Raw genomic sequence first — 24,690 nt, 5'->3', positions numbered from 1 at the left:
TTATTTGAATTAGGAAAAATTTGCGTTTTTCAAAATTGCATTAGAGTCCTGAATAAATGTTCACCTTGTCCGGTAGATTTTTAGAGGACGGGGAAAATTTATTTCAGGATTTTTGGAGTCAGTTTAGTATTTCTTTTCTTTGATTTTCTGCACGGAATTGTTTAAAAAAAGTGAACCGACTTAGCCGGGCCGTATCCGACCCGGACTCGTCCGGCCGGCCTCTTATAAGGCCTGCCCGGGACCCCCCCCCCCAGCCCAGCCGAACCCTAGCCCCGCCGCCCGAGCCGCCACCGCCGCCGCTGCCACGCGCTGCCGCCCGCTAGCCCCACGCCGCCGCCGTGTGCCGCCGCCGCCCCGCCCGACGCCCGCCGGAGTGCGCCACCACCGGCGGAGTTGCCGCAGCCCTTGCCGGATCTCGTCGAGGTAGCCGCCGCCGGTTTTCTCGAAAAACCGATCGGTTTTTTTCAAAACCCTAGATCTGTTTTTTTTTTCAGACCTGGTTCGGTTTTTTCGGTTTAGTTATTTAGCGGACGTTCGTCCATACGTTCATTTTAACGAACGGTTTTCGCCCGTTAGTCACAGACAGCGAACGTTCGGTCGTTAGCCTGTTCGTCGGTTTTTCTTTTTCCAGGGTTTTCCGCGATTATTTTCGATCGCGATTTCTGACCCGATTTTCGTTTTAGTTTAACATTTCGCTCGGTTATCCGAATCAGGCGATTCAAGCGCCTAGAGTTTCGTCTCGAAGCCCTCTTTCTGTTTAATCAACCTAAAAAAGTTTTTGCTACTGTAAAATTTGACTTTAGTCCAGATTAGTAAACGAAGCTTGTTTCTTTCGCAGTTTGAGTTTCGTTGCTTCGTTTGATTTGATTCTTTTTGCAAACCGGAGTTCTTAAGTTGAACCTTCTGGTTAGATCTCTTATTTGAGTTTTACCCGTGCTTCTAGTTGTGTGCTTATTATATGCTTGTTTGTTTGCGATAGAGTACCCAGAGTGCGAAGCATGCTACTACGAGTCTCTAGGTTTCACGGATCATCAGCAAGGCAAGTAACACTTTGATCATACCTCTTTACTACCCAGTTTTATTGCATTAGATCAATCCTCAAACAATTGCATGATTAGGATCTGATTAATATGTGGGTTTTGGGAAGTAGATGAGGTAGTACCTATTGTCCTGTTTATTACCAAACCCTTGGGAGTTAATTCAATGTTGCTTATATTGCTATGCTATGCTTGTAGACGTGGATTGGGTGAGTGTATCCATGACAGGTGTGAGTATTGTTAATTAATGGTTAACTTAAGGTGGCTACTTTAATACACATCTGGGTGGAATGAGGCACCTGGGGAACCCAGTGTTGCTTGTATTTTTGGAAATCCCGGGGTACCGTGTGATTCTCCTATGGACTGCCACCCAGGCTCAAAGGGATCATAAGATTATTCATGCTAGAAACTTCCATGTGCAGCCACATGCCATTATGGGCTCTAGCATAGTTGAGTAAGTTGTGGGAAACCTTTCCATGATGGGCTAGCAGATGTAGGGGATTGTAGGTGTACCGGCCTATCTATCGGTTAAGGGGACCACTTCGGAAAGACCGTGTCTCGGTCATCCGTTTCTCAAACATCATGTAGTGCGAGAAATCCAACGGAGGAGATCAAGTCCTTTGGGGAAAAGTGCGCAAACCTCTGCATAGTGTACAAACTAATCATGGTTAGCCGTGTCCCCGGTTATGGATGTTTTGAGTATCTAGTTCTTGGATTATCATGTGGATCTCATCACTCTTAATGTAATTTGATTGGGTTTAATGATGATGCTTAATTGGGATTGAGTTGGGTGAACCTTCTCAATGTTTAACAACCACCATGATAGTTAAATAAAATTTATTCCTTTGTTCTAGGGAAAAATTAGCTTTTCGCAAAACATATTTAACCATACAGCTTCCACCAGCCAAATATGCATGTAGTGATAGCTATTATTCTGTTCATTACTCTTGTGTTACCTTGCCAGCATATTCCATGTGCTGACCCGCTTTCGGGCTGCAACGTTCATGTTGCAGACTTTTCAGACGACGAGTAAGGTGCCTTAGGTCGTGGTCTTTCACTCAGTGATGCCGTTGGAGTTGATGGACTCACTTTATCTTCCAAGCCTTCCGTTGTTATCGTATTAGATGGCCTTAAGCCATATTTATTGTAATAAGTTCTCTTTTGAGACATTCGATGTAATAAGTGTGTGATTGCTACTCTGTTATAAATCCTTCAAGTATTGTGCGTGTCAGCATTACCGATCCAGGGATGACACTGATGCACAGAGATCAGATTGTTTGAGGCCTGGTCGCTACATGTGTCCAGCCCCTCCCTCTCCCCCTCTGTTTATAGGAGGCAAGGGGGAGGGCTAGGGCGCAGCCTTGGCCCCTAGGGAGGAATCTCCCTCCCCAAGGCACCTAGGGGGTGCCTTCCCCCCTTAGGACTCTTCCCCCTTTCCTTGTTCCAGGCGCATGGGCCCCTTGGGGCTGGTGCCCCTGGCCCATGTAGGCCAGGGTGTCCCCCTACAGCCCATGTGGGACCCAGGGGTAGGTGGACCATTGGACCCCTTTCGGCACTCCCGGTACAATATCGATAATGCCCAAAACTTTTTCGGCGACCAAAACAGGACTTCCTATATATGAATTTCACCTCTGGAGCTCCTCGTGATGTCCAGGATCTCATCTGGGACTCTGAATAATATTCGGTTACAAATGCACATATCCCAATACTACTCTAGCACCATCAAACGTTAAGTGTGCGGACCCTACGGGTTCGAGAATCATGTAGACATGACTGAGACACCTCTCCAGTCAATAACCAATGGCGGACCTGGGTGCCCATATTGCTTCCTACATATTCCACAAAGATCTTTATCGGTTGAACCATGATGTCAAGGATTCAGTCAATCCCGTATGCAATTCCCGTTGTCCGGTGATATGTTACTTGCCCGAGATTCGATCGTCGATATCTCCATACCTAGTTCAATCTCATTACAGCAAGTCTCTTTACTCGTTCCGTAATACAAGATCCCGTGACTAACTCACTAGGCACATTTCTTGCAAGCTCTTTACGATGTTGTATTACCAAGATGGCCCAGAGATATCTCTCCATCACACGGAGCGACAAATCCCAGTCTCGATCCATGCCAACCCAACAGACACCTTCAGAGATACCTGTAGAGCACCTTTATGATCACCCAGTTACGAAGCGATGTTTGGATACACACTAAGTATTCCTCCGGTGTCAGGGAGTTGCATGATCTCATGGTCTAAGGAACAGATACTTGACATGATGAAACCTGTAGCAAATAACTAAACGGTCTGATGCTAAGCTTATGGTTGGGTCTTGTCCATCACATCATTCTCCTAATGATGTGATCCCGTTATCAAATGACAACTCATGTCTATGGTTAGGAAAACTTAACCATCTTTGATCAACGAGCTAGTCTAGTAGAGGCATACTAGGGACATGGTGTAGTTTATGTATTCACACGTGTATTTAAGTTTTCGGTCAATACGATTCTAGCATGAAAAATAAACATTTATCATGAATGGGAAATATGATGATAACGATTTTATTATTGCCTCTAGGGTATATTTCCAACAGTCTCCCACTTGCACTAGTCAATAATCTAGTACACATCTCCATGTGATTAACACCCAATTAGTTCTGTGGTTTGATCATGTTTTGCTTATGAGCGAGGTTTTAGTCAACAGGTCTGCAACATTCAAACCTGTGTGTACTTTGCAAATCTCTATGTCATACTATAGATGCTGCTACCACGCTCCACTTGGAGCTATTCCAAATGACTGCTCCACTAAACATGTCCGGTTCGCGACTCAGAGTCATCCGGATCGATGTCAAAGCTTGCATTGACGTAACCCTTTACGAAGAACTCTTTATCACCTCCATAACTGAGAAACATTTCCTTAGTCCTCTAAGGATAATTTTGACCACTATCCATTGATCCACTCCTAGATCACTCTTGTACCCCCTTGCCAGACTCATGACAAGGCACGCATCAAGTATGGTACACAGCATGGCATACATTATAGAGCCTATGGCTGAGGCATAGGGGACGACCTTCATCCTTTCTCTTTCTTCTGCCGTGGTCGATCTTTGAGTCTTACTCAACTTCACACCTTACAATACAGGAAAGAACTCCTTCTTTGACTGGTCCATTTTGAATGCCTTCAAAATCTTGTGAAGGTATGTGCTCTGTGAAAGTCTTATCAGGTGTCTTGATCTATCTCTGTAGATCTTATGCCCAATATGTAAGCAGCTTTACCCAGGTCTTCTTTTGAAAAACTCCTTTCAAACAACCCTTTATACTTTCTAGAAATTCTACATCATTTCCAATCAACGATATGTCATCCACATATACTATCAGAAATGCTATAGAGCTCCACTCACTTTCTTGTAAATACAAGTTTATTCATAAACTTCGTATAAATCTAAAAGCTTTGATCACCTCATCAAAGCGTATATTCCAACTCTGAGATGCTTGCACCGGTCCATGGATGGATTGCTGGAGCTTGCATACCTTTTTAGCATCCTTAGGATCCACAAAACCTTTAGGTGTCATCATATACAACTCTTCCTTAAGGAAAGCGGTTTTCACATCCATCAGCCAGATTTCATAATTGAAAAATGCAGCAATTGCTAACATAATTCTAACTGACTTATGCATCGCTATAGGTGAGAAAGTCTCGTCATAGTCAACTCCTTGAACTTGTCGGAAACCTTTTGCGACAAGTCAAGCTTTGTAGACGGTGACATTACCATCAGCGTCTGTCTTCTTCTTAAATATCCATTTATTCTCGATGGATTGCCGATCATCAGGCAAGTCCACCAAAGTCCATACTTTGTTCTCATACATGGATCCTATCTCGGATTTCATAGCCTCAAGCCATTTGTCGGAATCCGGGCTCATTATAGCTTCTTCATAGTTCGTAGGTTCGCCGTTGTCTAACAACATGATTTCCAGGACTGGATTACCATACCCATCTGGTGCGGAACATACCCTGGTCGACCTATGAAGTTTAGCAGTAACCTGATCTAAAATTTCATGATCATCATCATTAGATTCCTCTTCGGTTGGTGTAGGCATCATGGGAACTACTTTATGTGATGTGCTACCTTCCAATTCAAGAGAAGGTACAATTACCTCATCAAGTTCTACTTTCCTTCCACTCACTTCTTTCGAGAGAAACTCCTTCTCTAGAAAGGACCCGTTCTTGGAAACAAAGATCTTGCCCTCAGATCTATGGCAGAAGGTATACCCAATGGTCCCTTTAGGGTATCCTATGAAGACACACTTCTCCGCTTTGGGTTTGGGCTTATCAGGCTGAAGCCTCCCGACATAAGCGTTGCGTCCCCAAACTTTAAGAAATGATAGCTTAGGTTTCTTGCCAAACCACAACTCATACGGTGTCGTCTCAATGGATTTTGACGGTGCCCTATTTAAAGTGAATGCGAATGTCTCTAATGCATAACCCCAAAACAATAGTGGCAAATCGGTAAGATACATCATAGAATGCATCATATCCAATAGGGTATGATTACAATGTTTAGACACACCATTACGCCGTGGTGTTCCAGGTGGCGTGAGCTGTGAAACAATTCCACCTTGTCTTAAATGCATACCAAACTCGTAACTCAAATATTCACCTCAATGATCAGATCGTAGAAATTTAATTTTCTTATTATGATGATTCTCCACTTCACTATGAAATTCCTTGAACTTTTTCAAATGTTTTAGACTTGTGTTTCATTAAGTGATACCCATATCTACTCAAATCATCTATGAAGGTAGAAAATAACGATATCCACGTGCTTCAACACTCATCGGACCGCATACATCGGTATGTATTGTTTTCAATAAGTCACTAGCTCCCTCCATTGTTCCGGAGAACGGAGTTTTAGTCATCTTGCCCATAAGGCATGGTTCACATGTCTCAAGTGATTCATAATCAAGAGATTCCAAAAGTCCATTAGCATGGTGTTTCTTCATGCACTTTACACCAATATGACCTAAGCGACAGTGCCACAAATATGTGGTACTATCATTATTAACTCTGCATCTTTGGGCATCAATATTATGAATATGTGTATCACTACAATCGAGATTCAACAAGAATAAACCCTTCACAAGGGGTGTATGACCATAAAAGATATTACTCATATAAATAGAATAACCATTATTCTCAGACTTAAATGAATAACCATCTTGCAATAAACAATATCCATATATAATGTTTTATGCTCAACACAAGCACCAAATAACCATTATTTAGGTTTAATACTAATCCCGAAGGTATTACGAGTGTGCCTATGGTGATCATATCAACCTTGGAGACACTTCCAACACTCATCATCACCTTTCCCTCAGCTAGTCTCCGTTACTCCGCAGCTCCTACACTGAGTTACTAATATTAGCAACTGAATCGGAATCAAATACACATACGCTACTACGAGCACTAGTGAGGTACACATCAATAATGTGTATATCAAATATACCTTTGTTGACATCGTCGGCCTTCTTATCTGCCAAGTACTTGGGGCAATTCCGCTTCCAGTGAGCATTCCCCTTGTAGTAGAAGCACTCAGTCTCGGGTTTGGGTCCAGCCTTGGGTTCCTTCATGGGAGCGGCAACTGCCTTACCATTCTTCTTGAAGTTCCCTTTCTTTCCCTTGCCCTTCTTGAAACTGGTGGTCTTATTGACCATCAACATTTGATGCTCTTTCTTGATTTCTACCTCCGCTTAAGCATCGCGAAGAGCTCAGGGATCATTTTCTCCATCCCTTGCATATTATAGTTCATCACGAAACCCTTATGGCTTGGTGGCAGTGACTGGAAAACTTTGTCAACCGTTGTCATATCTGGAAGATTAACTCCCACTTGATTCAAGCAATCGTAGCATCCAGACACTCTGAGCACATGCTCACTAACTGAGTTGTTCTCGTCCATCTTGCATCTAAAGAACTTGTAGGAGGTGTCATGCCTCTCAACCCGGGCATGAGTTTGAAATACCAATTACAGCTCTTGGAACATCTCATATGCTTCGTGATGCTCAAAACGTCTTTGGAGCCCCGTTCTAAGTCGTAAAGCATGGGGCACTGCACTATCTAGTAGTCACCAGAACGTGCGTGCTAGACGTTCACAACATCCGCAGACGACGCTAAGGGATTGGCACACTGAGCGATGCATCAAGGACATTAGCCTTCTGTGCAGTAGTGAGGGCAATCCTCAGACTACGAACCTAGTCCGCATAATTGCTTACAATATCTTTCAACTTAGTCTTTCTCTAGGAACGTATTAAAAATAGGGAGCTACAACACGAGCTACTGATCTACAACATAATTTGCAAAGACAATTTAGACTATGTTCATGATAATTAGTTCGGTTAATCAAATTACTAATGAACTCCCACTTAAATCAACATCCCTCAAGTTGTCCAAGTGATACATGATCCAAATCAACTAACCCATGGCCGATCATCACGTGAGATGGGGTAGTCATCAATGGCGAACATGTCCATATTGATCATATCTACTATATGACAAGTTCAACCTTTCGGTCCCCTGTGTTCCGAGGCCATGTCCGTACATGCTAACTCGTCAAGTTTAACCCAAGTATTCTGCATGTGTAAAACTGGCTTGCACTCGTTGTATGTGAACGTAGAGTCTATCACACCCGATCATCACGAGGTGCTTCAAAATGATGAACTTTTGCAACGGTGCATACTTAGGGAGAACATGTTTATCTTGAAATTAAGTGAAGGGATCATCTTATAATGCTACCGTCGTCCTAAGCAAAATAAGATGCATAAAAGATAAACATCACATGCAATCGAAAAATGTGACATGATATGGCCATTATCATCTAGTGCTTTTGATCTCCATCTCCAAAGCACCGGCATGATCTCCATCGTCACCAGCATGACACCATGATCTCCATCATGTTGTCATCACGTGGCTGTCTCGCCAACTATTGCTTCTACAACTATTGCTAAAGCATAGCGATAAAGTAAAGCAATTACATGACGTTATTTGTTGACACGCAGGTCATACAGAAAATTAAAGACAACCTTATGGATCATGCCGGTTTCCTTACTCATCGACATGTAAGTCGTGACCCTATTACAAAACATGATAATCTCATACATCAACATATATCACATCACGTTTTGGCCATACCACATCACAACATGCCCTGCAAAAACAAGTTAGACGTCCTCTACTTTGTTGTTGCAATTTTTACGTGGCTGCTAGGGCAAACTATAACAACCATTCTTATCTATGCAAAACCACAATGGTAATATACAAGTTGCCTTTTAACCTTCTACAAGGACCGCCCTCATCAAATCAGATTCAACTAAAGTGGGAGAGACAAACACCCGCAAAGCCACTTTTATGCAATACAAGTTGCATGTCAAAAAGTGGAGCCGGTCTCATGTGCGTGGACATGTAAGGTTAGTCTGAGCCGCTTCATCCCACAATACCGCCGAATCCAAATAAGTCAAGGGAATTAAGCAATGTGAACATCAACGCCCACAACAACTTTGTGTTCTACTCGTGCATATACATCTACGCATAGACCTAGCTCATGATGCCACTGATGGGGAATGTTGCATGAAAATAAAAAATATCCTATGGAACACCCAAGATCTAATCTAGGAGATGCAAAGCAACGAGAGGGGAGTGTGTCTACGCATCCTTGTAGACTGCAAGCGGAAGCGTATATAACGCGGTTGATGTAGTCGCACTCTTCGTGATCCAATCATGATCCAATCCGATCTAGCGCCAAATGGACGGCACCTCCGCATTCAGCACACGTGTGGCTCGATGACGTCTCCTCCTTATTGATCCAACAAGCAAGAGAGGAGAAGCAGATGGGATTGCTACTTCTTGAGCTTGCGTTGATTTTTCCCTTGAAGAGGAAAGGGTGATGCAGTAAAGTAGAGATAAGTATTTCCCTCAGTTAAGAACCAAGGTATCAATCCAATAGGAGGCACAAGCAAGTCTCCAATGTATGCACCTGCACAAACTAACAAACACTTGCACTCAATGCAAAAAAGGGGTTGTCAATCCCATCACGGTCTCGAACAAGAGTGAGATCTAATAGAGATAGGTATAAAAGATAAATAAAAGAGCAAACTAAAGTAAATCTAAATAAATTGCAGCAAGGTATTTTTGGGTTTTTTGGTTTATAGATCTGAAAATATATGATGGAAAATAGACCCGGGGGCCATAGGTTTCACTAGAGGCTTCTCTCTTGAAGATAACATACGATGGGTGAACAAACTACTATTGAGCAATTGATAGAAAAGCGCAAAGTTATGACGATATCTAAGGCAATGATCATGAATATAGGCATCACGTCCGTGACAAGTAGACCAAAACGATTCTGCATCTACTACTATTACTCCACACATCGACCGCTATCCAGCATGCATCTAGAGTATTAAGTTCAAAAGAACGGAGTAACGCCTTAAACAAGATGACATGATGTAGAGGGATAAACTCAAGCAATATGATATAAATGAAGGAAATATGCCCTAGAGGCAATAATAAAGTTATTATTTATTTCCTTATATCATGATAAATGTTTATTATTCATGCTAGAATTGTATTAACCAGAAACATAATACTTGTGTGAATACATAGACAAACAGAGTGTCACTAGTATGCCTCTACTTGACTAGCTCGTTGATCAAAGATGGTTATGTTTCCTAGCCATTGACATGAGTTGTCATTTGATTAACGGGATCACGTCATTAGGAGAATGATGTGATTGACTTGACCCATTCCGTTAGCTTAGCACACGATCGTTTAGTATGTTGCTATTGCTTTCTTCATGACTTATACATGTTCCTATGACTATGAGATTATGCAACTCCCGTTTACCAGAGGAACACTTTGTGTGCTACCAAACGTCACAACGTAACTGGGTGATTATAAAGGTGCTCTACAGGTGTCTCCGAAGGTACTTGTTGGGTTGGCGTATTTCGAGATTAGGATTTGTCACTCCGATTGTCGGAGAGGTATCTCTGGGCCCACTCGGTAATGCACATCACTTAAGCCTTGCAACATTGCAACTAATGAGTTAGTTGCGGGATGATATATTACGGAACGAGTAAAGAGACTTGCCGGTAACGAGATTGAACTAGGTATTGAGATACCGACGATCGAATCTCGGGCAAGTAACATACCGATGACAAAGGGAACAACGTATGTTGTTATGCGGTCTGACTAATAAAGATCTTCGTAGAATATGTGGGAGCCAATATGAGCATCCAGTTTCCGCTATTGGTTATTGAACGGAGACATGTCTCAGTCATGTCTACATAGTTCTCGAACCCGTAGGGTCCGCACGCTTAACGTTTCGATGACAGTTATATTATGAGTTTATATGTTTTGATGTAACGAAGGTTGTTCGGAGTCCCAGATGTGATCACGGACATCACGAGGAGTCTCGAAATGGTCGAGACATGAAGATTGATATATTAGAAGCCTATATTTGGATATCAGAAGTGTTCCGGGTAAAATCGGGATTTTACCGGAGTACCGGAGGGGTTACCGGAACCCCCCGGGGGTTAATGGGCCATAGTGGGCCTTAGTGGAGAAGAGGAGAGGCCGCCAGGGCAAGGGCCGCGCGCCCCTCCCCCCTAGTCTGAATAGGACAAGGAGAGGGGGCGGCGCCCCCCTTCCTTCTTCTCCTCCACCTCTTTCCCCCTTCTCCTATTCCAACAAGGAAGGGAGGGAGTCCTACTCCCGGTGGGGGTAGGACTCCTCCTGGCGCGCCTCCTCCCTGGCCGGCCGCACCTCCCCCCTTGCTCCTTTATATACGGGGGCAGGGGGGCACCCCAAAGACACAACAATTGATCGTTTGATCTTTTAGCCGTGTGCGGTGCCCCCCTCCACCATAGTCCACCTCGATAATACTGTAACGGTGCTTAGGCGAAGCCCTGCGTCGGTAGAACATCATCATCGTCACCACGCCGTCGTGCTGACAAAACTCTCCCTCAACACTCGGCTAGATCGGAGTTCGAGGGACGTCATCGGGCTGAACGTGTGCTAAACTCGGAGGTGCCGTGCGTTCGGTACTTGATAGGTCGGATCGTGAAGACGTACGACTACATCAACCGCGTTGTTCTAACGCTTCCGCTTTCGGTCTACGAGGGTACGTGGACAACACTCTCCCCTCTCGTTGCTATGCATCACCATGATCTTGCGTGTGCGTAGGAATTTTTTTGAAATTACTACGTTCCCCAACAATAAACCCCATCTTTATATCCTTGATGACAATAATACAATACATGCCTCGCTACCCCTTCTATCACTGGGTGAGGACACCGCAAGATTGAACCCAAAACTAAGCACCTCTCCCATTGCAAGAAAAACCAATCTAGTTGGCCAAACCAAACCAATAGTTCGAAGAGAAATACAAAGATATCTTAATCATGCATAAAAGAGTTCAGATAAGACTCAAATAATATTCATAGATAATCTGATCATAAATCTACAATTCATCGGATCTCAACAAACACACCGCAAAAAAGTATTACATCGAATAGATCTCTGAGAACATCGAGGAGAACATTGTATTGAAGATCAAAGAGAGAGAACAAGCCATCTAGCTACTAGCTATGGACCCGTAGGTCTGTGGTAAACTACTCACACATCATCGGAAGGGCAGCAAGGTTGATGTAGAGGCCCTCCGTTATCGAAACCTCCTCCGGCAGATCGCCGGAAAAGGCCCCAAGATGGGATCTCACGGGAATAGAGGCTTACGGCGGCGGAAAAGTATTTTGGTGGACGCCTCTGGTTGTTTGGGAATATTTGGGAATTTATAGTGCAAATATTAGGATTAGGAGACTTCCGAGGGGCCCACAAGCCCTCAGGACGCCCCCCTGGGGCGAGCCTGGCAGGCTTGTGGCCTCCTCGGGAACCTTCTGGCCCCCTCTCCAAGTCCTATGGATGCCTTCTGGTCCAAGAAAAACCATCGCGCAAGTTTTATTTCGTTTGGTCTCTGTTTGGCATTCCTTTTCTGTAAAATTCAAAAATAAGGAAAAACATAAACTGGCACTGGGCTCTAGGTTAATTGGTTACTCCCAAAAATAATATAAAATAGCATATTAATGCATATAAAACATCCAAAACAGATAATATAATAGCTTGGAACAATAAAAAATTATAGATACGTTGGAGACGTATCAAGCATCCCCAAGCTTAATTCATGCTCGTCCTCGAGTAGGTAAATGATGAAAACAGAATTTTTTATGTGGAATGCTACCGAACGTATTTAGCAATGTAATCTTCTTTATTGTGACATGAATATTTAGATCCATGAGATTCAAAACAAGAGTTTAATATTGACATAAAAACAATAATACTTCAAGCATACTAATAAAGCAATCATGTCTTCTCAAAGTAACATGGCCAAAGAAAGTTATCCCTACAAAATCATATAGTCTGACTATGCTCCATCTTCATCACACAAAGTATTTCATCATACACAGCCCTGAGGACAAGCCAAGCAATTGTTTCATACTTTTAGTGTTCTCAAACTTTTGCAACTTTCACGCAATACATGAGCGTGAGCCATGGATATAGCACTATATGTGGAATAGAACATGGTGGTTGTGGAGAAGATATAAAGAAGGAGAAAGTCTCACATCAACTAGGCAAATTAATGGGCTATGGAGCTGCCCATCAATTGATATCGATGCAAGTGAGTAGGGATTGCCATGCAATGGATGCACTAGAGCTATAAGTGCATGAAAGCTCAAAAAGAAACTAAGTGGGGGTGTGCATCCAACTTGCTTGCTCACGAAGACCTAGGGCAATTTGAGGAAGCCCATCATTGGAATATACAAGCCAAGTTCTATAATGAAAAAATCCCACTAGTATATGAAAGTGACAAAATAGGAGACTCTATATCATGAAGATCATGGTGCTACTTTGAAGCACAAGTGTGGAAAAAGGATAGTAACATTGTCCCTTCTCTCTTTTCTCTCATTTTTTTATTTTTTTGTTTGGGCTTCTTTGGCCTCTTTTATTTTTTATAAAGTTCGGAGACTCATCCCAAGTTGTGAAGGAATCATAGCTTCCATCATCCTTTCCTCACATGGGACAATGCTCTAATAAGGATGATCATCACACTTTTATTTGCTTACAACTCAAAAATTACAACTCGATACTAGAACAAGATATGAATCTATATGAATGCCTACGGTGGTGTACCAGGATGTCTATGATCAAGAGTGACATGTGTAAAAAAAATATGAACAGTGGCCTTGCCACAAATACTATGCCAACTACATGATCATGCAAAGAAATATGACAATGATGGTGCGTGTCATAATAAAATGGAACGGTGGAAGTTGCATGCCAATATATCTCGGAATGGCTGTGGAAATGCCATAATAGGTAGGTATGGTGGCTGTTTTGAGGAAATGTATATGGTGGGTTTAATGCACCGGCAAAAGTTGCTTGGTACTAGAGAGGCTAGCAATGGTGGATGGGTGAGAGTGTGTATAATCCATGGACTCAACATTAGTCATAAAGAACTCACATACTTATTGCAAAAATTTATTAGCTATCAAAACAAAGTACTACATGCATGCTTTTAGGGGGATAGATTGGTAGGAAAAGACCACCGCTCGTCCCCGACCGCCACTCATAAGAAAGACAATCAAAAAATAAATCATGCTCCGACTTCATCACATAACGGTTTACCATACGTGCATGCTATGGGAATCACAAACTTTAACACAAGTATTTCTACCAATCCACAATTACTCACTAGCATGACTCTAATATCACCATCTTTATATCTCAAAACAAATGCAAGGAATCAAACTTCTCATCTATTCAATGCTCTTTATATGAAAGTTTTTATTATATCCCTCTTGGATGCCCATCATATTAGGACTAAATTCATAACCTAAGCAAATTACCATGCTGTTTTAGAATCTCAAATAATATAAGTGAAGCATGAGAGTTCAACAATTTCTATAAAATAAAGCCACCACCGTGCTCTAGAAGCACATATAGTATTCTAATAAATTCACGATTAATGCATGTCCCTCTCAAAAGGTGTGTACATCAAGGATGATTGTGGCAAACTAAAAAGCAAAGACTCATATCATACAAGACGCTCCAAGCAAAACACATATCATGTGGTGAATAAAATATAGCCTCAAGTAAATTTACCGATGGATTGAAGACAAAAGAGGGGATGTCATCAGGGGCATCCCCAAGCTTAGATGCTTGGTTGTCCTTGAATATTACCTTCGTCATCCCCAAGCTTAGGCTCTTGCCACTCCTTATTCTATTTTCCATCAAATCTTTACCCAAAACTTGAAAACTTCACAACACAAAACTCAACAGAAAACTCATAAGATCCATTAGTATAATAAAATAAAGCACCACTTTAGGTACTGTAGTGAACTCATTCTTTATTTATATTGGTGTAATATCTACTATATTCCAACTTCTCCATGGTTCATACCCCCCGATACTACCCATAGATTCATCAAAATAAGCAAACAACACATAGAAAACAGGATCTGTCAAAAACATAACAGTCTGTAGTAATCTGGAAATTATGTATACTTCTGTACCTCCAAAAATTCTAAAAAATTAGTAAATTTTAGACAATTTGTATATCAATCTTGTGTAAACAATTCAGATCAAAACCACGTTTCTGTGATTTTTTAAATTTCTGGCAATGAGCGCAAAAGGCTTTGTTTTCAGCAAGATCAAATCAACTATCACCGTAGACCATCCCAAAGGTCTTACTTGGCTCAAACAATAATTAAAACACCAAAACACAATTACTAAAGAGGTAATAATGTGTATTCTCATAAAAACATAAAAAGGAAACTTTTTGGTTGTCCCCCAACAAGCGCTTTTCTTTAAAGCCTTTTAGCTAGGCATTGAGATATCGATGTGAAGGAAATATGCCCTAGAGGCAATAATAAAGTTATTATTTATTTCCTTATTTCATGATATGTGTTTTGCTTGGAGCGTCATTTTATTTTGTTAGTATTTGCTTTTTGTTACTTAGAATAATGTTTTGCATCTCTATTTTCAATAAAAATGTCAAGGATAGCCTTTACCATGCTTATTTTACAAGTCTACATGTTGCTGTTTGAAAACAGAAAGTTTACCGCTGTTGCAAAAATTCCCTAGAAAAGTCAGAATGTGATAAAATGTTGAAACCTTTTCCATAATAAGCTCTGATAAATTTACTACAGTGGGAAATTTTTTCATAATTTTTGGAGCTAGGGAAGTATGGATCTTGCTGCATTCTTTACAGACTGTCCTGTTTAGGCAGATTGCTGTTATGTTTGCATTGTTTGCATATGTTTGCTTGTTTAATGATTCTATTTGAGGATAGGAGTGTTAAATATGCAGAGGCATTTAGTATGCAATGTTGAATAATAATTTTAGTGATTTGCTACAGTAGAATATGATAAGGTTTTTGCATTGGTTTATACTAACTTATCTCACGAGTTCTTGTTGAGTTATGTGTGAACGAAGCTTTTGAGATTTAGGAAGACTATGATATGAGAGGAATGAAGGAGACACAAAAGCTCAAGCTTGGGGATGCCCAAGGCATCCCAAGATAATATTTCAAGAAGTCTCAAGCATCTAAGCTTGGGGATGCCCCGGTAGGCATCCCACCTTTCTTCTTCAACAATTATCGGTTAGTATCGGTTGAGCCTAAGTTTTTGCTTCTTCACATGATGAGTGCTATCCTTGAAATGTCGTTTTATTTTGTTTTGCTTGCTGTTTGAATAATACCCCAAGATCTGAAATTCTTAAATGAGAGAGAGTCTTCACATAGCTACATAATTATTTAACTACTCATTGATCTTCACTTATATCTTTTTTGGAGTAGTTTGTCATTTACTCGTGTGCTTCATCCTATGAGTAAATAGTTGAATGATTTGAATGTCATAAATTATATATGTTTCATATGCCTTTCCCATGGGGAGTAATGCCTTCACATATAAGAAGTAGAGGTGGTAAATTTATTGAAGGTTAGCAAACATTGTATCGGTCACTTGAACAATTCATGAAAGAATATTGAAGGAAGAGAGATTTCACATATAAATATACTATCTTGGACATCTTCTATGATTGTGATCCCCATTAATTATTTTCAAAGCTGAGCAAATTAGTTGAAGTTGGACAAGGAAGACAACATAATGAGTTATGCTTGGGTATATTTGTATAAGTTATATTGTTTTGGATCCTCTAACATGTGGTGCTTGCTATTTAGAATCCTTTGCTAGCCAAAATATCTGTACTAAGTGAGAATACTGCTTGTGCATCCAAATTCCTTGAACCAAGTTTCTTCCATGAGTGTCCACCATATCTACCTATATGCGGTATTTACCTGCCGTTCCAAGTAAATTTGCATGTGCCAAACTCTAAACCTTCAAATAATAATCTGTTTTGTATGCCCGAATCGCTCATGTAGCGACTAGGGGCTAGCAGTATCTTCCATGCTAGGTGGGTTATTCTCACGATGAGTGGACTCCGCTCATCATTCACGAGAAAATGGCTGGTAACTGGGATGGCCAGTCCCATGATCAAAAGATCGAAATCAAATCAAAAATAATTGCAAACAAAACTCCCCTAGGATTGATGTTAGTTGGAGGCACCCGTTGTGTCGGGCAAGCCATGGATTGATGATTGTTGGTGGAGGGGGAGTAAAAATCTTTAACTTTCTGTTTGGGAACCGCCTATAATATATGTAGTATGGAAGATATTGGGAACTCTTGGTCGTTATGTTGACAATGAAAGCATACCTCTCAAAATTATTTTCATCTCTGTTTTTGCTTCGAGCTCTGGCACCTCTGCAAATCCCTGCTTCCCTCTGCGAAGGGCCTATCTTTTACTTTTATGCAAGAGTCAAGAGTATTCCTTCTCATTCCAACCTACTCTTTAGTTGGCAAGCATCATGTGATGAAAAGATCTAAGCATATATGGCCATTCAAATATATTTGATCATGAATTATTATTGTTGACATTACCCTTGAGGTAAAAGGTTGGGAGACGAAACATTAAGCCCCTATCTTTCTCTGTGTTCGATGAATACTATTTGTTCTAAAAATATGCTTTGAGTGGTAGCAATCATGGAAGACTAAATGATAGTTGAGTATGTGAAGTTTGCTGAATCAAAGCTCTGACATAGACTCTTCCTGAAAATAAGATGAATTGCAATTGTTTGATGATTGAGAACATAGTTTGTTAGTTTTCAAGAAAGTTTATGATCTATACTTTAACATGTGAATAGTTTGTCACTTGATCATGAAAATTTCTATGAGTTGAGCTACTGTTATGACATATAATGATGCTAGAAAAGGTGATTGAAATTATCATTGATCAAACTTATGCACCTGCTAGCATTCACACTTCATAAATTCTTTCTTTTATCATTTACCTACTCGAGGACGAGCAGGAATTAAGCTTGGGGATGCTGATACGTCTCCAATGTATCTATAATTTATGAAGTATTCATGCTATTATATTATCCATCTTGGATGTTTTCTGGGCTTTACTATGCACTTTTATATTATTTTTGGGACTAACCTATTGACCCAGAGCCCAGTGCCAGTTCCTGTTTTTCCCTTGTTTCAGTGTTTCGAAGAAAAGGAATATCAAACGGAGTCGGTAACGGAATGAAACCTTCTGGAGAAGTTATTTTTGGAAAGAAAGCAACCCGGGAGACTTGGAGTGCACGTCAGGAAAGCAACGAGGGAGGCACGAGGCAGGGGGGGCGCCCACCCCCTGGGCGCGCCCTCCACCCTCGTGGGCCCCTCGTGGCTCCCCTGACGTATTTCTTCCGCCTATATATATCCATATACCCTAAAATGATCGGGGAACAGAATAGATCTGGAGTTCCGCCGCCGTAAGCCTCTGTAGCCACCAAAAACCAATCGGGACCCTGTTCCGGCACCCTGCCGGAGGGGGGAACCCTCACCGGTGGCCATCTTCATCATCCCGGCGCTCTCCATGACGAGGAGGGAGTAGTTCACCCTCGGGGCTGAGGGTATGTACCAGTAGCTATGTGTTTGATCTCTCTCTCTCTCTCGTGTTCTTGATTTGGCACGATCTTGATGTATCGCGAGCTTTGCTATTATAGTTGGATCTTATGATGTTTCTCCCCCTCTACTCTCTTGTAATGGATTGAGTTTTCCCTTTGAAGTAATCTTATCGGATTGAGTCTTTAATGATTTGAGAACACTTGATGTATGTCTTGCCGTGCGTATCTGTGGTGACAATGGGATATCACGTGATTCACTTGATGTATGTCTTGGTGATCAACTTGCGGGTTCCGCCCATGAACCTATGCATAGGGGTTGGCACACATTTTCGTCTTGACTCTCCGGTAGAAACTTTGGGGCACTCTTTGAAGTACTTTGTGTTGGTTTGAATAGATGAATCTGACATTGTGTGATGCATATCGTATAATCATACCCACGGATACTTGAGGTGACATTGGAGTATCTATGTGACATTAGGGTTTTGGTTGATTTGTGTCTTAAGGTGTTATTCTAGTACGAACTCTAGGGCTGTTTGTGACACTTATAGGAATAGCCCAACGGATTGATTGGAAAGAATAACTTTGAGGTGGTTTCGTACCCTACCATAATATCTTCGTTGGTTCTCCGCTATTAGTGACTTTGGAGTGACTCTTTGTTGCATGTTGAGGGATAGTTATATGATCCAATTATGTTATTATTGTTGAGAGAACTTGCACTAGTGAAAGTATGAACCCTAGGCCTTGTTTCCTAGCATTGTAATACCGTTTACGCTCACTTTTATCATTAGTTACCTTGCTGTTTTTATATTTTCAGATTACAAAAACCTATATCTACCATCCATATTGCACTTGTATCACCATCTCTTCGCTGAACTAGTGCACCTATACAATTTACCATTGTATTGGGTGTGTTGGGGACACAAGAGACTCTTTGTTATTTGGTTGCAGGGTTGTTTGAGAGAGACCATCTTCAACCTACGCCTCCCACGGATTGATAAACCTTAGGTCATCCACTTGGAGGCCCAACAACGTCTACAAGAAGAAGGTTGTGTAGTAGACATCAATGTGACTAATGGGTTAGTTGCGGGATGATGCATTACGGAACAAGTAATGAGACTTGTCGGTAACGAGATTGAACTAGGTATGATGATACCGACGATTGAATCTCGGACAAGTAACATACCGATGAGAAAGGGAACAACGTATGTTGTTATGCGGTTTGACCGATAAAGATCTTCGTAGAATGTAGGAGCCAATATGAGCATCCAGGTTCCGCTATTGGTTATTGACCGGAGATGTGTCTCGGTCATGTCTACATAGTTATCGAACCCGTAGGGTCCGCACGCTTAACGTTCAATGACGATCGATATTATGAGTTTATGTGTTTTGATGTACTAAAGGTTGTTCGGAGTCCTGGATGTGATCACGGACATGACGAGGAGTCTATAAATGGTCGAGACATAAAGATCGATATATTGGAAGGCTATGTTTGGACACCGGAATGGTTCCGGATGAGTTCGGGCATTTTCTGGAGTACCGGGAGGTTACCGAAACCCCCCGGGGAGTCAATGGGCCTTATTGGGCCTTAGTGGAAGAGAGGAGGAGGCGGCCAGGTGGAGGGCGCCCCCCCAAGCCCAATCCGAATTGGGGTGGGGGCCGGCCCCCCTTTCCTTCTCCCCCTCTCCCTCTTCCTTCTTCTCCTACTCCAACTAGGAAGGGGGGAAACCTACTCCTACTGGGAGTAGGACTCCCCCCCCTTGGGCGCGCCCTATGAGGGCCGGCCCTCTCCTCCTCCCCTCCTTTATATACGGTGGAGGGGGGCACCCCATAGAAACACAAGTTACTGTTATAGCCTTGTGCGGTGCCCCCTCCACATATTTCCACCTTGGTCATATCGTTGTAGTGCTTAGGCAAAACCCTGCGTCGGTAACTTCATCATCACCGTCATCACGCTATCGTGCTGAAAATACTCTCCCTCGGCCTCAGCTGGATCAAGAGTTCGAGGGACGTCACCGAGCTGAACGTGTGCAAATCGCGGAGGTGTCGTGCGTTCGGTACTTGATCAGTTGGATCGCGAAGACATTCGACTACATCAACCGCGTTGCTTAACGCATCCGCTTTCGGTCTATGAGGGTACGTCGACACACTCTCCCGCTCGTTGCTATGCATCACATAGATAGATCTTGCGTGGTACTAGGTAATTTTTTTTTGAAATACTGCGTTCCCCAATAGTGGCATCTGAGCCAGGTCTATGCGTAGATGTTTACATGCACGAGTAGAACACAAAGAGTTGTGGGCGATAATAGTCATACTACTTGCCAGCATGTCATACTTTGATTCGGCGGTATTGTTGGATGAAGCGGCTCAGACCGACTTACGCGTACGCTTACGCGAGACTGGTTCTACCGACGTGCTTCGCACACAGGTGGCTAGTGAGTGTCTGTTTCTCCAACTTTAGTTGAATCGAGTGTGACTACGCCCGGTCCTTGTTGAAGGTTAAAACAGCACTCTTGACGAAAAATCGTTGTGGTTTTGATACGTAGGTAAGTATGGTTCTTGCTAAGCCCGTAGCAGCCATGTAAAACTTGCAACAACAAAGTAGAGGACGTCTAACTTGTTTTTCCAGGGCATGTTGTGATGTGATATGGTCAAGACGTGATGATATAAATTGTTGTATGAGATGATCATGTTTTGTAACAGAGTTATCGGCAACTGGCAGGAGCCATACGGTTGTCGCTTTATTGTATGCAATGCAATCGCCATGTAATTGCTTTACTTTATCACTAAGCGGTAGCGATAGTCGTGATAGCAATAGTTGGCGAGATGACAACGATGCTTCGATGGAGATCAAGGTGTCAAGCCGGTGACGATGGTGATCATGACGGTGCTTTGGAGATGGAGATCAAAGGCACAAGATGATGATGGCCATATCGTATCACTTATATTGATTGCATGTGATGTTTATCCTTTATGCATCTTATTTTGCTTAGTTCGGCGGTAGCATTATAAGATGATCTCTCACTAAATTTCAAGGTACAAGTGTTCTCCCTAAGTATGCGCCGTTGCTACAGTTCGTCGTGCCGAGACACCACGTGATGATCGGGTGTGATAAGCTCTACGTTCACATACAACGGGTGCAAGCTAGTTTTGCACACGCAGAATACTCAGGTTAAACTTGACGAGCCTAGCATATGCAGATATGGCCTCGGAACACTAAGACCAAAAGGTCGAGCGTGACTCATATAGTTAATATGATCAACATAGTGATGTTCACCATTGAAAACTACTCCATCTCACGTGATGATCGGACAAGGTTTAGTTGATTTGGATCACGTGATCACTTAGATGATTAGAGGGATGTCTATCTAAGTGGGAGTTCTTAAGTAATATGATTAATTGAACGTTAATTTATCATGAACTTAGTACCTGATAGTATTTTGCATGTCTATGTTGTTGTAGATCAATGGCCCGTGCTACTGTTCCTTTGAATTTTAATGCGTTCCTAGAGAAAGCTAAGTTGAAAGATGATGGTAGCAACTACACGGACTGGGTCCGTAACTTGACGATTATCCTCATTGCTGCACAGAAGAATTGCGTCCTGGAAGCACCGCTAGGTGCAAGACCCGCTGCAGGAGCAACACCGGACGTTGTGAACGCCTGGCAGAGCAAAGGTGATGACTACTCGATAGTTCAGTGTGCCATGCTTTACGGCTTAGAACCGGGACTTCAATGATGTTTTGAACGTCATGGAGCATATGAGATGTTCCAGGAGTTGAAGTTAATATTTCAAGAAAATGCCCGGATTGAGAGATATGAAGTCTCCAATAAGTTCTACAGATATAAAATGGAGGAGAATAGTTATGTCAGTGAACATATACTCAAAATGTCTAGGTATCACAATCACTTGACTCAGCTGGGAGTTAATCTTCTGGTTGATAGTGTCATCGACAGAGTTCTTCAATCACTGCCACCAAGCTACAAAAGCTTCGTGATGAACTACAATATGCAAGGGGTGGATAAGACAATTCCTGAGCTCTTCGCGATGCTAAAGGCTGCGGAGGTAGAAATCAAGAAGGGGCATCAAGTGTTGATGGTCAACAAGACCACCAGTTTCAAGAAAAAGGGTAAAGGCAAGAAGGGGAACTTCAGGAAGAACGGCAAGCAAGTTGCTGCTCAAGTGAAGAAGCCCAAGTCTGGACCTAAGCCTGAGACTGAGTGCTTCTACTGCAAAGGGACTGGTCACTGGAAGCGGAACTGCCCCAAGTATTTGGCGGATAAGAAGGATGGCAAAGTGAACAAAGGTATATGTGATATACATGTTATTGATGTGTACCTTACTAATGCTCGCAGTAGTGCCTGGGTATTTGATACTGGTTCTGTTGCTAATATTTGCAACTCGAAACAGGGACTACGGATTAAGCGAAGATTGGCCAAGGACGAGGTGACGATGCGCGTGCGAAATGGTTCCAAAGTCGATGTGATCGTCGTCGGCACGCTACCTCTACATCTACCTTCGGGTTTAGTTTTAGACCTGAATAATTGTTATTTGGTGCCAGCATTAAGCATCAACATTATATCTGGATCTTGTTTGATGCAAGACGGTTATTCATTTAAATCTAAGAATAATGGTTGTTCTATTTATATGAGTAATATCTTTTATGGTCATGCACCATTGAAGAGTGGTCTATTTTTGTTGAATCTCGATAGTAATGATACACATATTCATAATATTGAAGCCAAAAGATGCAGAGTTGATAATGATCGTGCAACTTATTTGTGGCACTGCCATTTGGGTCATATTGGTGTAAAGCGCATGAAGAAACTCCATACTGATGGACTTTTGGAATCACTTGATTATGAATCACTTGGTACTTGTGAACCTTGCCTCATGGGCAAGATGACTAAAACTCCATTCTCCGGAACAATGGAGCGAGCAACAGATTTATTGGAAATAATACATACTGATGTATGCGGTCTGATGAATATTGAGGCTCGCGGCGAGTATCGTTATTTTCTAACCTTCACAGATGATTTAAGCAGATGGGTATATCTACTTGATGAAACATAAGTCTGAAACATTTGAAAAGTTCAAAGAATTTTAGAGTGAAGTGGAAAATCATCGTAACAAGAAAATAAAGTTTCTGTGATCTGATCGTGGGGGAGAATATTTGAGTTACGAGTTTGGTCTTCATTTGAAACAATGCGGAATAGTTTCGCAACTCACGCCACCCGGAACACCACAGCGTAATGGTGTGTCCGAACGTCGTAACCGCACTTTATTAGATATGGTGCGATCTATGATGTCTCTTACAGATTTACCGCTATCATTTTGGGGTTATGCTTTAGAGACGGCTGCATTCACTTTAAATAGGGCACCATCTAAATCCATTGAGACGGCACCTTATGAACTGTGGTTTGGCAAGAAACCCATTGTCGTTTCTTAAAGTTTGGGGTTGCAATGCTTATGTGAAAAAGCTTCAACCTGATAAGCTCGAACCCAAATCGGAGAAATGTGTCTTCATAGGATACCTAAAGGAGACTATTGGGTACACCTTCTATCACAGATCCGAAGGCAAGACATTCGTTGCTAAGAATGGATCCTTTCTAGAGAAGGAGCTTCTCTCGAAAGAAGTGAGTGGGAGGAAAGTAGAACTTGATGAGGTAACCGTACCTACTCCCTTATAGGAAAGTAGTTCGTCACAGAAATCAGTTCCTATGACTCCTACACCAATTAGTGAGGAAGCTAATGATGATGATCATGTAACTTCAGATCAAGTTACTACCGAACCTCGTAGGTCAACCAGAGTAAGATCCGCACCAGAGTGGTACGGTAACCCTGTTCTGGAGGTCATGTTACTTGACCATGACGAACCTATGAACTATGAGGAAGCGATGATGAGCCCAGATTCCGTGAAATGGCTTGAGGCTATGAAATCTGATATGGGATCCATGTATGAGAACAAAGTGTGGACTTTGGTTGACTTGCCCGATGATCGGCAAGCTATAGAGAATAAATGGATCTTCAAGAAGAAGACTGACGCTGACGATAATGTTACTGTCTACAAAGCTCGACTTGTTGCGAAAGGTTTTCGACAAGTTCAAGGTGTTGACTACGATGATACCTTCTCACCCGTAGCGATGCTTAAGTCCGTCCGAATCATGTTAGCAATTGCTGCATTTTATGATTATGAAAATTGACAAATGGATGTAAAAACTGCATTCCTGAATGGATTTCTGGAAGAAGAGTTGTATATGATGCAACCAGAAGGTTTTATCGATCCAAAAGATGCTAACAAAGTGTGCAAGGTCCAGCGATCCATTTATGGACTGGTGCAAGCATCTCGGAGTTGGAATAAATGTTTTGATAGTGTGATCAAAGCATATGGTTTTATACAGACTTTTGGAGAAGCCTGTATTTACAAGAAAGTGAGTGGGAGCTCTGTAGCATTTCTAATATTATATGTGGATGACATATTGTTGATTGGAAATGATATAGAATTTCTGGATAGCATAAAAGGATACTTGAACAAGAGTTTTTCAATGAAAGACCTCGGTGAAGCTGCTTATATATTGGGCATCAAGATCTATAGAGATAGATTGGACTTTC

Source organism: Triticum aestivum, chromosome 6D (assembly GCF_018294505.1).
Source record: "Triticum aestivum cultivar Chinese Spring chromosome 6D, IWGSC CS RefSeq v2.1, whole genome shotgun sequence".
In the NCBI taxonomy this organism is placed as follows: domain Eukaryota; kingdom Viridiplantae; phylum Streptophyta; class Magnoliopsida; order Poales; family Poaceae; genus Triticum; species Triticum aestivum.
The sequence above is the reverse complement of the archived record's forward strand: the minus strand, read 5'-3'. Positions refer to the sequence as shown.